The following is a 13,098-nucleotide window of genomic DNA, read 5'->3' on the forward strand; positions in this document are numbered from 1 at the left end:
TAAGATCTTGAGGTGGAGGATTGAGTTCTCCACCTACAATTACGAGATTTTGTATCGCCCCGGTAAGCTCAACGAGCCCCCCGATGCCCTATCCTGTGGTACATGTGCCAGCGCACAAGTGGACCGACTCCGGACTCTGCACGACGATCTCTGTCACCCAGGGGTCACCCACTTTTATCACTTCATTAAGGCCCGCAATCTGCCCTACTCCATCGCGGAATTCAGGGCTGTCAGCAGAGACTGCCAGGTCTGCGCGGAGTGTAAACCACACTTCTACCGGCCAGACCATGCGTGCCTGGTGAAGGCCTCAGCGTGGACTTCAAAGGGCCTCCCCTCCACCAACCGCAACACGTACTTTCTTACTGTGGTCGACGAATATTCAAGATTCCCCTTCGCCATCCCATGCCCCGATATGATGTCTGTCACCGTCATCAAAGCCCTCAACACCATCTTCGCTCTGTTCGGTTTCCCCGTCTATGTCCACAGTGATCGGGGATCCTCATTTATGAGCGATGAGCTGCGCCAGTACCTGCTCAACAGGGGCATTGCCTCGAGCAGGACGACCAGCTACAACCCCAGGGGAAACGGGCAGGAGGACAGGGAGAGTGGGACGGTCTGGAAGGCCGTCCAGCTAGCCCTACGGTCCAGAAGAGAGTGTGTGTGGGGAGCGGGGGGAATATATACAGAGAGTGTGTGTGTGGGGTGGTTATATACTGAGAGTGTGTGTGCGGGGCGGGGGGATTATATACAGAGAGTGTGTGTGGAGAGCGGGGGGAATATATACAGAGAGTGTGTGTGGGGAGCAGGGGGATTATATACAGAGAGTGTGTGTGGGGAGCAGGGTGATTATATACAGAGAGTGTGTGGGGAGCAGGCTGATTATATACAGAGAGTGTGTGGGGTGCGGGGTGATTATATACAGAGAGTGTGTGTGGGGAGCAGGGTGATTATATACAGAGAGTGTGTGTGGGGAGCAGGGTGATTATACACAGAGAGTGTGGTGGGGAGCATTGTGATTATATACAGAGAGTGTGTGTGGGGAGCGGGGTGATAATATACAGAGAGTGTGTGTGGGGAGCGGGGTGATTATATACAGAGAGTGTGTGTGGGGAGCGGGGTGATTATATACAGAGAGTGTGTGTGGGGTGCGGGGTGATTATATACAGAGAGTGTGTGTGGGGAGTGCGGTGATTATATACAGAGAGTGTGTGTGGGGAGCGGGGTGATTATACACAGAGAGTGAGTGTGGGGAACAGGGTGATTATACACAGAGAGTGTGTGTGGGGAGCAGGGTGATTATATACAGAAAGGGTGTGTGGAGAGCAGGGTGATTATACACAGAGAGTGTGTGTTTGGAGCAGGGTGATTATATACAGAGAGTGTGTGTGGAGAGCAGGGTGATTATCTACAGAGAGTGTGTGTTTGGAGCAGGGTGATTATATACAGAGAGTGTGTGTGGGGAGCAGGGTGATTATATACAGAGAGTATGTGTGGGGAGCAGGGTGATTATACACAGAGACTATGGTGGGGAGCGGGGTGATTACACACAGAGAGTGCGTGGTGAGCAGGGTGATTATATACAGAGAGTGTGTGTGGAGAGCAGGGTGATTATATACAGAGAGGGTGTGTGGGGAGTGCGGTGATTATATACAGAGAGTGTGTGTGGAGAGCAGGGTGATTATATACAGAGAGTGAGTGTGGGGCGCAGGGTGATTATATACAGAAAGTGTGTGTGGAGAGCAGGGTGATTATATACAGAGAGTGAGTGTTTGGAGCAGGGTGATTATATACAGAGAGTGTGTGTGGGGAGCGGGGTGATTATATACAGAGAGTGTGTGTGGGAAGCGGGGTGATTATATACAGAGAGTGTGTGTGGGGCGCAGGGTGATTATATACAGAGAGTGTGTGTTTGGAGCAGGGTGATTATATACAGAGAGTGTGTGTGGGGCGCAGGGTGATTATATACAGAAAGTGTGTGTGGAGAGCAGGGTGATTATATACAGAGAGTGTGTGTTTGGAGCAGGGTGATTATATACAGAGAGTTTGTGTGGGGCGCAGGGTGATTATATACAGAAAGTGTGTGTGGAGAGCAGGGTGATTATACACAGAGAGTGTGTGTTTGGAGGAGGGTGATTATATACAGAGAGTGTGTGTGGGGAGCAGGGTGATTATATACAGAGAGTGTGTGTGGAGAGCAGGGTGATTATATACAGAGAGTGTGTGTTTGGAGCAGGGTGATTATATACAGAGAGTGTGTGTGGGGAGCAGGGTGATTATACACAGAGAGTGTGTGTGGGGAGCAGGGTGATTATATACAGAGAGTGTGTGTGGAGAGCAGGGTGATTATCTACAGAGAGTGTGTGGGGAGCAGGGTGATTATATACAGAGAGTGTGTGTGGGGAGCAGGGTGATTATACACAGAGTATGGTGGGGAGCGGGGTGATTACACACAGAGAGTGCGTGGTGAGCAGGGTGATTATATACAGAGAGTGTGTGTGGAGAGCAGGGTGATTATATACAGAGAGGGTGTGTGGGGAGTGCGGTGATTATATACAGAGAGTGTGTGTGGAGAGCAGGGTGATTATATACAGAGAGTGAGTGTGGGGCGCAGCGTGATTATATACAGAAAGTGTGTGTGGAGAGCAGGGTGATTATATACAGAGAGTGAGTGTTTGGAGGAGGGTGATTATATACAGAGAGTGTGTGTGGGGAGCGGGGTGATTATATACAGAGAGTGTGTGTGGGAAGCGGGGTGATTATATACAGAGAGTGTGTGTGGGGCGCAGGGTGATTATATACAGAGAGTGTGTGTTTGGAGCAGGGTGATTATATACAGAGAGTGTGTGTGGGGCGCAGGGTGATTATATACAGAAAGTGTGTGTGGAGAGCAGGGTGATTATATACAGAGAGTGTGTGTTTGGAGCAGGGTGATTATATACAGAGAGTTTGTGTGGGGCGCAGGGTGATTATATACAGAAAGGGTGTGTGGAGAGCAGGGTGATTATACACAGAGAGTGTGTGTTTGGAGCAGGGTGATTATATACAGAGAGTGCGTGTGGGGAGCAGGGTGATTATATACAGAGAGTGTGTGTGGAGAGCAGGGTGATTATATACAGAGAGTGTGTGTTTGGAGCAGGGTGATTATATACAGAGAGTGTGTGTGGGGAGTGCGGTGATTATATACAGAGAGTGTGTGTGGGGAGCGGGGTGATTATATACAGAGAGTGTGTGTGGGGAGCAGGGTGATTATATACAGAGAGTGTGTGTGGGGAGCGGGGTGATTATATACAGAGAGTGAGTGTGGGGAGCAGGGTGATTATATACAGAGAGTGTGTGTTTGGAGCAGGGTGATTATATCCAGAGAGTGTGTGTGGGGAGCAGGGTGATTATATACAGAGAGTGTGTGTGGAGAGCAGGGTGATTATCTACAGAGAGTGTGTGTTTGGAGCAGGGTGATTATATACAGAGAGTGTGTGTGGGGAGCAGGGTGATTATATACAGAGAGTGTGTGTGGGGAGCGGGGTGATAATATACAGAGAGTGTGTGTGTGGGGAGCAGGGTGATTATATACAGAGTCTGTGTGTGGGGAGTGCGGTGATTATACACAGAGAGTGTGTGTGGGGAGCGGGGTGATTATATACAGAGAGTGAGTGTTTGGAGCAGGGTGATTATATACAGAGAGTGTGTGTGGGGAGCAGGGTGATTAAATACAGAGAGTGTGTGTTTGGAGCAGGGTGAATATATACAGAGAGTGTGTGTGGGGAGCAGGGTGATTATATACAGAGAGTGTGTGTGGGGAGTGCGGTGATTATATACAGAGAGTGTGTGTGGGGAGCGAGGTGGTTATATACAGAGAGTGAGTGTGGGGAGCAGGGTGATTATATACAGAGAGTGTGTGTGGGGAGTGCGGTGATTATATACAGAGAGTGTGTGTGGGGAGCGGGGTGATTATATACAGAGAGTGTGTGTGGGGAGTGCGGTGATTATATACAGAGAGTGTGTGTGGGGAGCGAGGTGGTTATATACAGAGAGTGAGTGTGGGGAGCAGGGTGATTATATACAGAGAGTGTGTGTGGGGAGCAGGGTGATTATATACAGAGAGTGTGTGTGGGGAGTGCGGTGATTATATTCAGAGAGTGTGTGTGGGGAGCGGGGTGATTATATACAGAGAGTGTGTGTGGGGAGTGCCGTGATTACATACAGAGAGTGTGTGTGGGGAGCGGGGTGATTATATACAGAGTCTGTGTGTGGGGAGTGCGGTGATTATACACAGAGACTATGGTGGGGAGCGGGGTGATTACACACAGAGAGTGCGTCGTGAGCAGGGTGATTATATACAGAGAGTGTGTGTGGAGAGCAGGGTGATTATATACAGAGAGGGTGTGTGGGGAGTGCGGTGATTATATACAGAGAGTGTGTGTGGAGAGCAGGGTGATTATATACAGAGAGTGAGTGTGGGGCGCAGGGTGATTATATACAGAAAGTGTGTGTGGAGAGCAGGGTGATTATATACAGAGAGTGAGTGTTTGGAGCAGGGTGATTATATACAGAGAGTGTGTGTGGGGAGCGGGGTGATTATATACAGAGAGTGTGTGTGGGAAGCGGGGTGATTATATACAGAGAGTGTGTGTGGGGCGCAGGGTGATTATGTACAGAGAGTGTGTGTTTGGAGCAGGGTGATTATATACAGAGAGTGTGTGTGGGGCGCAGGGTGATTATATACAGAAAGTGTGTGTGGAGAGCAGGGTGATTATATACAGAGAGTGTGTGTTTGGAGCAGGGTGATTATATACAGAGAGTTTGTGTGGGGCGCAGGGTGATTATATACAGAAAGTGTGTGTGGAGAGCAGGGTGATTATACACAGAGAGTGTGTGTTTGGAGGAGGGTGATTATATACAGAGAGTGTGTGTGGGGAGCAGGGTGATTATATACAGAGAGTGTGTGTGGAGAGCAGGGTGATTATATACAGAGAGTGTGTGTTTGGAGCAGGGTGATTATATACAGAGAGTGTGTGTGGGGAGCAGGGTGATTATACACAGAGAGTGTGTGTGGGGAGCAGGGTGATTATATACAGAGAGTGTGTGTGGAGAGCAGGGTGATTATCTACAGAGAGTGTGTGGGGAGCAGGGTGATTATATACAGAGAGTGTGTGTGGGGAGCAGGGTGATTATACACAGAGAGTATGGTGGGGAGCGGGGTGATTACACACAGAGAGTGCGTGGTGAGCAGGGTGATTATATACAGAGAGTGTGTGTGGAGAGCAGGGTGATTATATACAGAGAGGGTGTGTGGGGATTGCGGTGATTATATACAGAGAGTGTGTGTGGAGAGCAGGGTGATTATATACAGAGAGTGAGTGTGGGGCGCAGGGTGATTATATACAGAAAGTGTGTGTGTAGAGCAGGGTGATTATATACAGAGAGTGAGTGTTTGGAGCAGGGTGATTATATACAGAGAGTGTGTGTGGGGAGCGGGGTGATTATATACAGAGAGTGTGTGTGGGAAGCGGGGTGATTATAAACAGAGAGTGTGTGTGGGGCGCAGGGTGATTATATACAGAGAGTGTGTGTTTGGAGCAGGGTGATTATATACAGAGAGTGTGTGTGGGGCGCACGGTGATTATATACAGAAAGTGTGTGTGGAGAGCAGGGTGATTATATACAGAGAGTGTGTGTTTGGAGCAGGGTGATTATATACAGAGAGTTTGTGTGGGGCGCAGGGTGATTATATACAGAAAGTGTGTGTGGAGAGCAGGGTGATTATACACAGAGAGTGTGTGTTTGGAGCAGGGTGATTATATACAGAGAGTGTGTGTGGGGAGCAGGGTGATTATATACAGAGAGTGTGTGTGGAGAGCAGGGTGATTATATACAGAGAGCGTGTGTTTGGAGCAGGGTGATTATATACAGAGAGTGTGTGTGGGGAGTGCGGTGATTATATACAGAGAGTGTGTGTGGGGAGCGGGGTGATTATACAAAGAGAGTGAGTGTGGGGAGCAGGGTGATTATATACAGAGAGTGTGTGTGGGGAGCGGGGTGATTATATACAGAGAGTGTGTGTGGGGAGCAGGGTGATTATATACAGAGAGTGTGTGTGGGGAGCGGGATGATTATATACAGGGAGTGAGTGTGGGGAGCAGGGTGATTATATACAGAGAGTGTGTGTTTGGAGCAGGGTGATTATATACAGAGAGTGTGTGTGGGGAGCAGGGTGATTATATACAGAGAGTGTGTGTGGAGAGCAGGGTGATTATCTACAGAGAGTGTGTGTTTGGAGCAGGGTGATTATATACAGAGAGTGTGTGTGGGGAGCAGGGTGATTATATACAGAGAGTGTGTGTGGGGAGCGGGGTGATAATATACAGAGAGTGTGTGTGTGGGGAGCAGGGTGATTATATACAGAGTCTGTGTGTGGGGAGTGCGGTGATTATACACAGAGAGTGTGTGTGGGGAGCGGGGTGATTATATACAGAGAGTGAGTGTTTGGAGCAGGGTGATTGTATACAGAGAGTGTGTGTGGGGAGCAGGGTGATTAAATACAGAGAGTGTGTGTTTGGAGCAGGGTGAATATATACAGAGAGTGTGTGTGGGGAGCAGGGTGATTATATACAGAGAGTGTGTGTGGGGAGTGCGGTGATTATATACAGAGAGTGTGTGTGGGGAGCGGGGTGATTATATACAGAGAGTGTGTGTGGGGAGTGCGGTGATTATATACAGAGAGTGTGTGTGGGGAGCGAGGTGGTTATATACAGAGAGTGAGTGTGGGGAGCAGGGTGATTATATACAGAGAGTGTGTGTGGGGAGCAGGGTGATTATATACAGAGAGTGTGTGTGGGGAGTGCGGTGATTATATTCAGAGAGTGTGTGTGGGGAGCGGGGTGATTATATACAGAGAGTGTGTGTGGGGAGCGGGGTGATTATATACAGAGAGTGTGTGTGGGGAGCAGGGTGATTATATACAGAGCGTGAGTGTGGGGAGCGGGGTGATTATATACAGGGAGTGTGTGTGGGGAGCGGGGTGATTATATACAGAGAGTTTGTGTGGGGAGTGCGGTGATTATATGTGAGAGTGTGTGTGGGGAGCGGGGGGATTATATACAGAGAGTGAGTGTGGGGAGCGGGGTGAATTTATACTGAGAGAGTGTGTGGGGAGTGGGGTGATTATATACAGAGAGTGTGTGTGGGGAGCAGGGCGATTATATACAGGGAGTGTGTGGGGAGCAGGGCGATTATATACAGAGAGTGTGTGTTTGGAGCAGGGTGATTATATACAGAAAGTGTGTGTGGGGAGCAGGGTGATTATATACAGAAATTGTGTGTGGGGAGCAGGGTGATTATATACAGAGAGTGTGTGTGGGGAGTGCGGTGATTATATGCAGAGAGTGTGTGTGGGGAGCGGGGGGATTATATACAGAGACTGAGTGTGGGGAGCGGGGGGATTATATACAGAGAGTGAGTGTGGGGAGCAGGATGATTATATACAGAGAGTGTGTGTGGGGAGCAGGGTGATTATATACAGAGAGTGTGTGTTTGGAGCAGGGTGATTATATACAGAGAGTGTGTGTGGGGAGCAGGGTGATTATATACAGAGAGAGTGTGGAGAGTGGGGTGATTATATACAGAGAGTGTGTGTGGGGAGCAGGGTGATTATATACAGAGAGTGTGTGTGGGGAGCTGGGTGATTATATACAGAGAGTGTGTGGAGAGTGGGGTGATTATATACAGAGAGTGTGTGTGGGGAGCAGGGTGATTATATACAGAGAGTTTGTGTGGGGAGCAGGGTGATTATATACAGAGAGAGTGTGTGGGGAGTGGGGTGATTATATACAGAGAGTGTGTGTGGGGAGCAGGGTGATTATATACAGAGAGTGTGTGGAGAGCGGGGTGATTATATACAGAGAGTGTGTGTGGGGAGCAGGGTGATTATATACAGAGAGTGTGTGTGGGAAGTGCGGTGATCATATACAGAGAGTGTGTGTGGGGAGCGGGGTGATTATATTCAGAGTGTGTGTGGGGAGTGCGGTGATTATGTAGAGAAAGTGTGTGTGGGGAGCGGGGTGATTATATACAGAGAGTGAGTGTGGGAGCAGGGTGATTATATACAGAGAGTGTGTGTGGGGAGCGGGGTGATTATATATAAGAGAGTGTGTGTTTGGAGCAGGGTGATTATATACAGAGAGTGTGTGTGGGGAGCAGGGTGATTATATACAGAGAGTGTGTGTGGGGAGTGCGGTGATTATATACAGAGAGTGTGTGTGGGGAGCAGGGTGATTATATACAGAGAGTGAGTGTGGGGAGTGCGGTGATTATGTACAGAGAGTGTGTGTGGGGAGCGGGGTGATTATATACAGCGAGTGAGTGTGGGGAACAGGGTGATTATATACAGAGAGTGAGTGTGGGGAGCGGGGTGATTATATACAGCGAGTGAGTGTGGGGAACAGGGTGATTATATACAGAGAGTGTGTGTGGGGAAAAGGGTGATTATATACAGAGAGTGTGTGTGGGGAGCGGGGTGATTATATACAGAGAGTGTGTGTGGGGAGCGGGGTGATTATATACAGAGAGTGTGTGTGGGGAGCAGGGTGATTATATACAGAGCGTGAGTGTGGGGAGCGGGGTGATTATATACAGGGAGTGTGTGTGGGGAGCGGGGTGATTATATACAGAGAGTTTGTGTGGGGAGTGCGGTGATTATATGTGAGAGTGTGTGTGGGGAGCGGGGGGATTATATACAGAGAGTGTGTGTGGGGAGCGGGGTGATTATATACAGAGAGTGTGTGTGGGGAGCGGGGTGATTATATACAGAGAGTGAGCGTGGGGAGCAGGGTGATTATATACAGAGATTGTGTGTGGAGAGCAGGGTGATTATATACAGAGAGTGTGTGTGGGGAGCAGGGTGATTATATACAGAGAGTGTGTGTGGGGAGCGGGGTGATTATATACAGAGAGTGAGTGTGGGGAGCAGGGTGATTATATACAGAGAGTGTGTGTGGGGAGCGGGGTGATTATATACAGAGAGTGTGTGTGGGGAGCGGGGTGATTATATACAGGGAGTGCGTGGGGAGCAGTGTGATTATATACAGAGAGTGTGTGTTTGGAGCAGGGTGATTATATACAGAGAGTGTGTGTGGGGCGCTGGGTGATTATATACAGAGAGTGTGTGTGGGGAGTGCGGTGATTATATACAGAGAGTGTGTGTGGGGCGCAGGGTGATTATATACAGCAAGTGTGTGTGGAGAGCAGGGTGATTATATACAGAGAGAGTGTGTGGGGAGTGGGGTGATTATATACAGAGAGTGTGTGTGGGGAGCGGGGTGATTATATATAAGAGAGTGTGTGTTTGGAGCAGGGTGATTATATACAGAGAGTGTGTGTGGGGAGCAGGGTGATTATATACAGAGAGTGTGTGTGGGGAGTGCGGTGATTATATACAGAGAGTGTGTGTGGGGAGCAGGGTGATTATATACAGAGAGTGAGTGTGGGGAGTGCGGTGATTATGTACAGAGAGTGTGTGTGGGGAGCGGGGTGATTATATACAGCGAGTGAGTGTGGGGAACAGGGTGATTATATACAGAGAGTGAGTGTGGGGAGCGGGGTGATTATATACAGCGAGTGAGTGTGGGGAACAGGGTGATTATATACAGAGAGTGTGTGTGGGGACCAGGGTGATTATATACAGAGAGTGAGTGTGGGGAGCATGGTGATTATATACAGAGAGTGTGTGTGGGGAGCGGGGTGATTATATACAGAGAGTGTGTGTGGGGAGCAGGGTGATTATATACAGAGAGTGTGTGTGGGGAGCAGGGTGATTATATACAGAGAGTGTGTGTGGGGAGCAGGGTGATTATATACAGAGAGTGTGTGTGGGGAGCAGGGTGAATTTATACTGAGAGAGTGTGTGGGGAGTAGGGTGATTATATACAGAGAGTGTGTGTGGGGAGCAGGGCGATTATATACAGAGAGTGTGTGGGGAGCAGGGCGATTATATACAGAGAGTGTGTGTTTGGAGCAGGGTGATTATATACAGAAAGTGTGTGTGGGGAGCAGGGTGATTATATACAGAAATTGTGTGTGGGGAGCAGGGTGATTATATACAGAGAGTGTGTGTGGGGAGTGCGGTGATTATATGCAGAGAGTGTGTGTGGGGAGCGGGGGGATTATATACAGAGAGTGAGTGTGGGGAGCAGGGTGAATTTATACTGAGAGAGTGTGTGGGGAGTGGGGTGATTATATACAGAGAGTGTGTGTGGGGAGCAGGGCGATTATATACAGAGAGTGTGTGGGGAGCAGGGCGATTATATACAGAGAGTGTGTGTTTGGAGCAGGGTGATTATATACAGAAAGTGTGTGTGGGGAGCAGGGTGATTATATACAGAAATTGTGTGTGGGGAGCAGGGTGATTATATACAGAGAGTGTGTGTGGGGAGTGCGGTGATTATATGCAGAGAGTGTGTGTGGGGAGCGGGGGGATTATATACAGAGAGTGAGTGTGGGGAGCGGGGGGATTATATACAGAGAGTGAGTGTGGGGAGCAGGATGATTATATACAGAGAGTGTGTGTGGGGAGCAGGGTGATTATATACAGAGAGTGTGTGTTTGGAGCAGGGTGATTATATACAGAGAGTGTGTGTGGGGAGCAGGGTGATTATATACAGAGAGAGTGTGTGGGGAGTGGGGTGATTATATACAGAGAGTGTGTGTGGGGAGCAGGGTGATTATATACAGAGAGTGTGTGTGGGGAGCAGGGTGATTATATACAGAGAGTGTGTGGAGAGTGGGGTGATTATATACAGAGAGTGTGTGTGGGGAGCAGGGTGATTATATACAGAGAGTGTGTGTGGGGAGCAGGGTGATTATATACAGAGAGAGTGTGTGGGGAGTGGGGTGATTATATACAGAGAGTGTGTGTGGGGAGCAGGGTGATTATATACAGAGAGTGTGTGGAGAGCGGGGTGATTATATACAGAGAGTGTGTGTGGGGAGCAGGGTGATTATATACAGAGAGTGTGTGTGGGAAGTGCGGTGATCATATACAGAGAGTGTGTGTGGGGAGCGGGGTGATTATATTCAGAGTGTGTGTGGGGAGTGCGGTGATTATGTACAGAAAGTGTGTGTGGGGAGCGGGGTGATTATATACAGAGAGTGAGTGTGGGAGCAGGGAGATTATATACAGAGAGTGTGTGTGGGGAGCGGGGTGATTATATATAAGAGAGTGTGTGTTTGGAGCAGGGTGATTATATACAGAGAGTGTGTGTGGGGAGCGGGGTGATTATATACAGAGAGTGAGCGTGGGGAGCAGGGTGATTATATACAGAGATTGTGTGTGGAGAGCAGGGTGATTATATACAGAGAGTGTGTGTGGGGAGCAGGGTGATTATATACAGAGAGTGTGTGTGGGGAGCGGGGTGATTATATACAGAGAGTGAGTGTGGGGAGCAGGGTGATTATATACAGAGAGTGTGTGTGGGGAGCGGGGTGATTATATACAGAGAGTGTGTGTGGGGAGCGGGGTGATTATATACAGGGAGTGCGTGGGGAGCAGTGTGATTATATACAGAGAGTGTGTGTTTGGAGCAGGGTGATTATATACAGAGAGTGTGTGTGGGGCGCTGGGTGATTATATACAGAGAGTGTGTGTGGGGAGTGCGGTGATTATATACAGAGAGTGTGTGTGGGGCGCAGGGTGATTATATACAGCAAGTGTGTGTGGAGAGCAGGGTGATTATATACAGAGAGAGTGTGTGGGGAGTGGGGTGATTATATACAGAGAGTGTGTGTGGGGAGCGGGGTGATTATATATAAGAGAGTGTGTGTTTGGAGCAGGGTGATTATATACAGAGAGTGTGTGTGGGGAGCAGGGTGATTATATACAGAGAGTGTGTGTGGGGAGTGCGGTGATTATATACAGAGAGTGTGTGTGGGGAGCAGGGTGATTATATACAGAGAGTGAGTGTGGGGAGTGCGGTGATTATGTACAGAGAGTGTGTGTGGGGAGTGGGGTGATTATATACAGCGAGTGAGTGTGGGGAACAGGGTGATTATATACAGAGAGTGAGTGTGGGGAGCGGGGTGATTATATACAGCGAGTGAGTGTGGGGAACAGGGTGATTATATACAGAGAGTGTGTGTGGGGACCAGGGTGATTATATACAGAGAGTGAGTGTGGGGAGCATGGTGATTATATACAGAGAGTGTGTGTGGGGAGCGGGGTGATTATATACAGAGAGTGTGTGTGGGGAGCAGGGTGATTATATACAGAGAGTGTGTGTGGGGAGCAGGGTGATTATATACAGAGAGTGTGTGTGGGGAGCAGGGTGATTATATACAGAGAGTGTGTGTGGGGAGCAGGGTGAATTTATACTGAGAGAGTGTGTGGGGAGTGGGGTGATTATATACAGAGAGTGTGTGTGGGGAGCAGGGCGATTATATACAGAGAGTGTGTGGGGAGCAGGGCGATTATATACAGAGAGTGTGTGTTTGGAGCAGGGTGATTATATACAGAAAGTGTGTGTGGGGAGCAGGGTGATTATATACAGAAATTGTGTGTGGGGAGCAGGGTGATTATATACAGAGAGTGTGTGTGGGGAGTGCGGTGATTATATGCAGAGAGTGTGTGTGGGGAGCGGGGGGATTATATACAGAGAGTGAGTGTGGGGAGCAGGGTGAATTTATACTGAGAGAGTGTGTGGGGAGTGGGGTGATTATATACAGAGAGTGTGTGTGGGGAGCAGGGCGATTATATACAGAGAGTGTGTGGGGAGCAGGGCGATTATATACAGAGAGTGTGTGTTTGGAGCAGGGTGATTATATACAGAAAGTGTGTGTGGGGAGCAGGGTGATTATATACAGAAATTGTGTGTGGGGAGCAGGGTGATTATATACAGAGAGAGTGTGTGGGGAGTGCGGTGATTATATGCAGAGAGTGTGTGTGGGGAGCGGGGGGATTATATACAGAGAGTGAGTGTGGGGAGCGGGGGGATTATATACAGAGAGTGAGTGTGGGGAGCAGGATGATTATATACAGAGAGTGTGTGTGGGGAGCAGGGTGATTATATACAGAGAGTGTGTGTTTGGAGCAGGGTGATTATATACAGAGAG

Source organism: Scyliorhinus torazame, chromosome 17 (assembly GCF_047496885.1).
Source record: "Scyliorhinus torazame isolate Kashiwa2021f chromosome 17, sScyTor2.1, whole genome shotgun sequence".
Taxonomy (NCBI): Eukaryota; Metazoa; Chordata; class Chondrichthyes; order Carcharhiniformes; family Scyliorhinidae; genus Scyliorhinus; species Scyliorhinus torazame.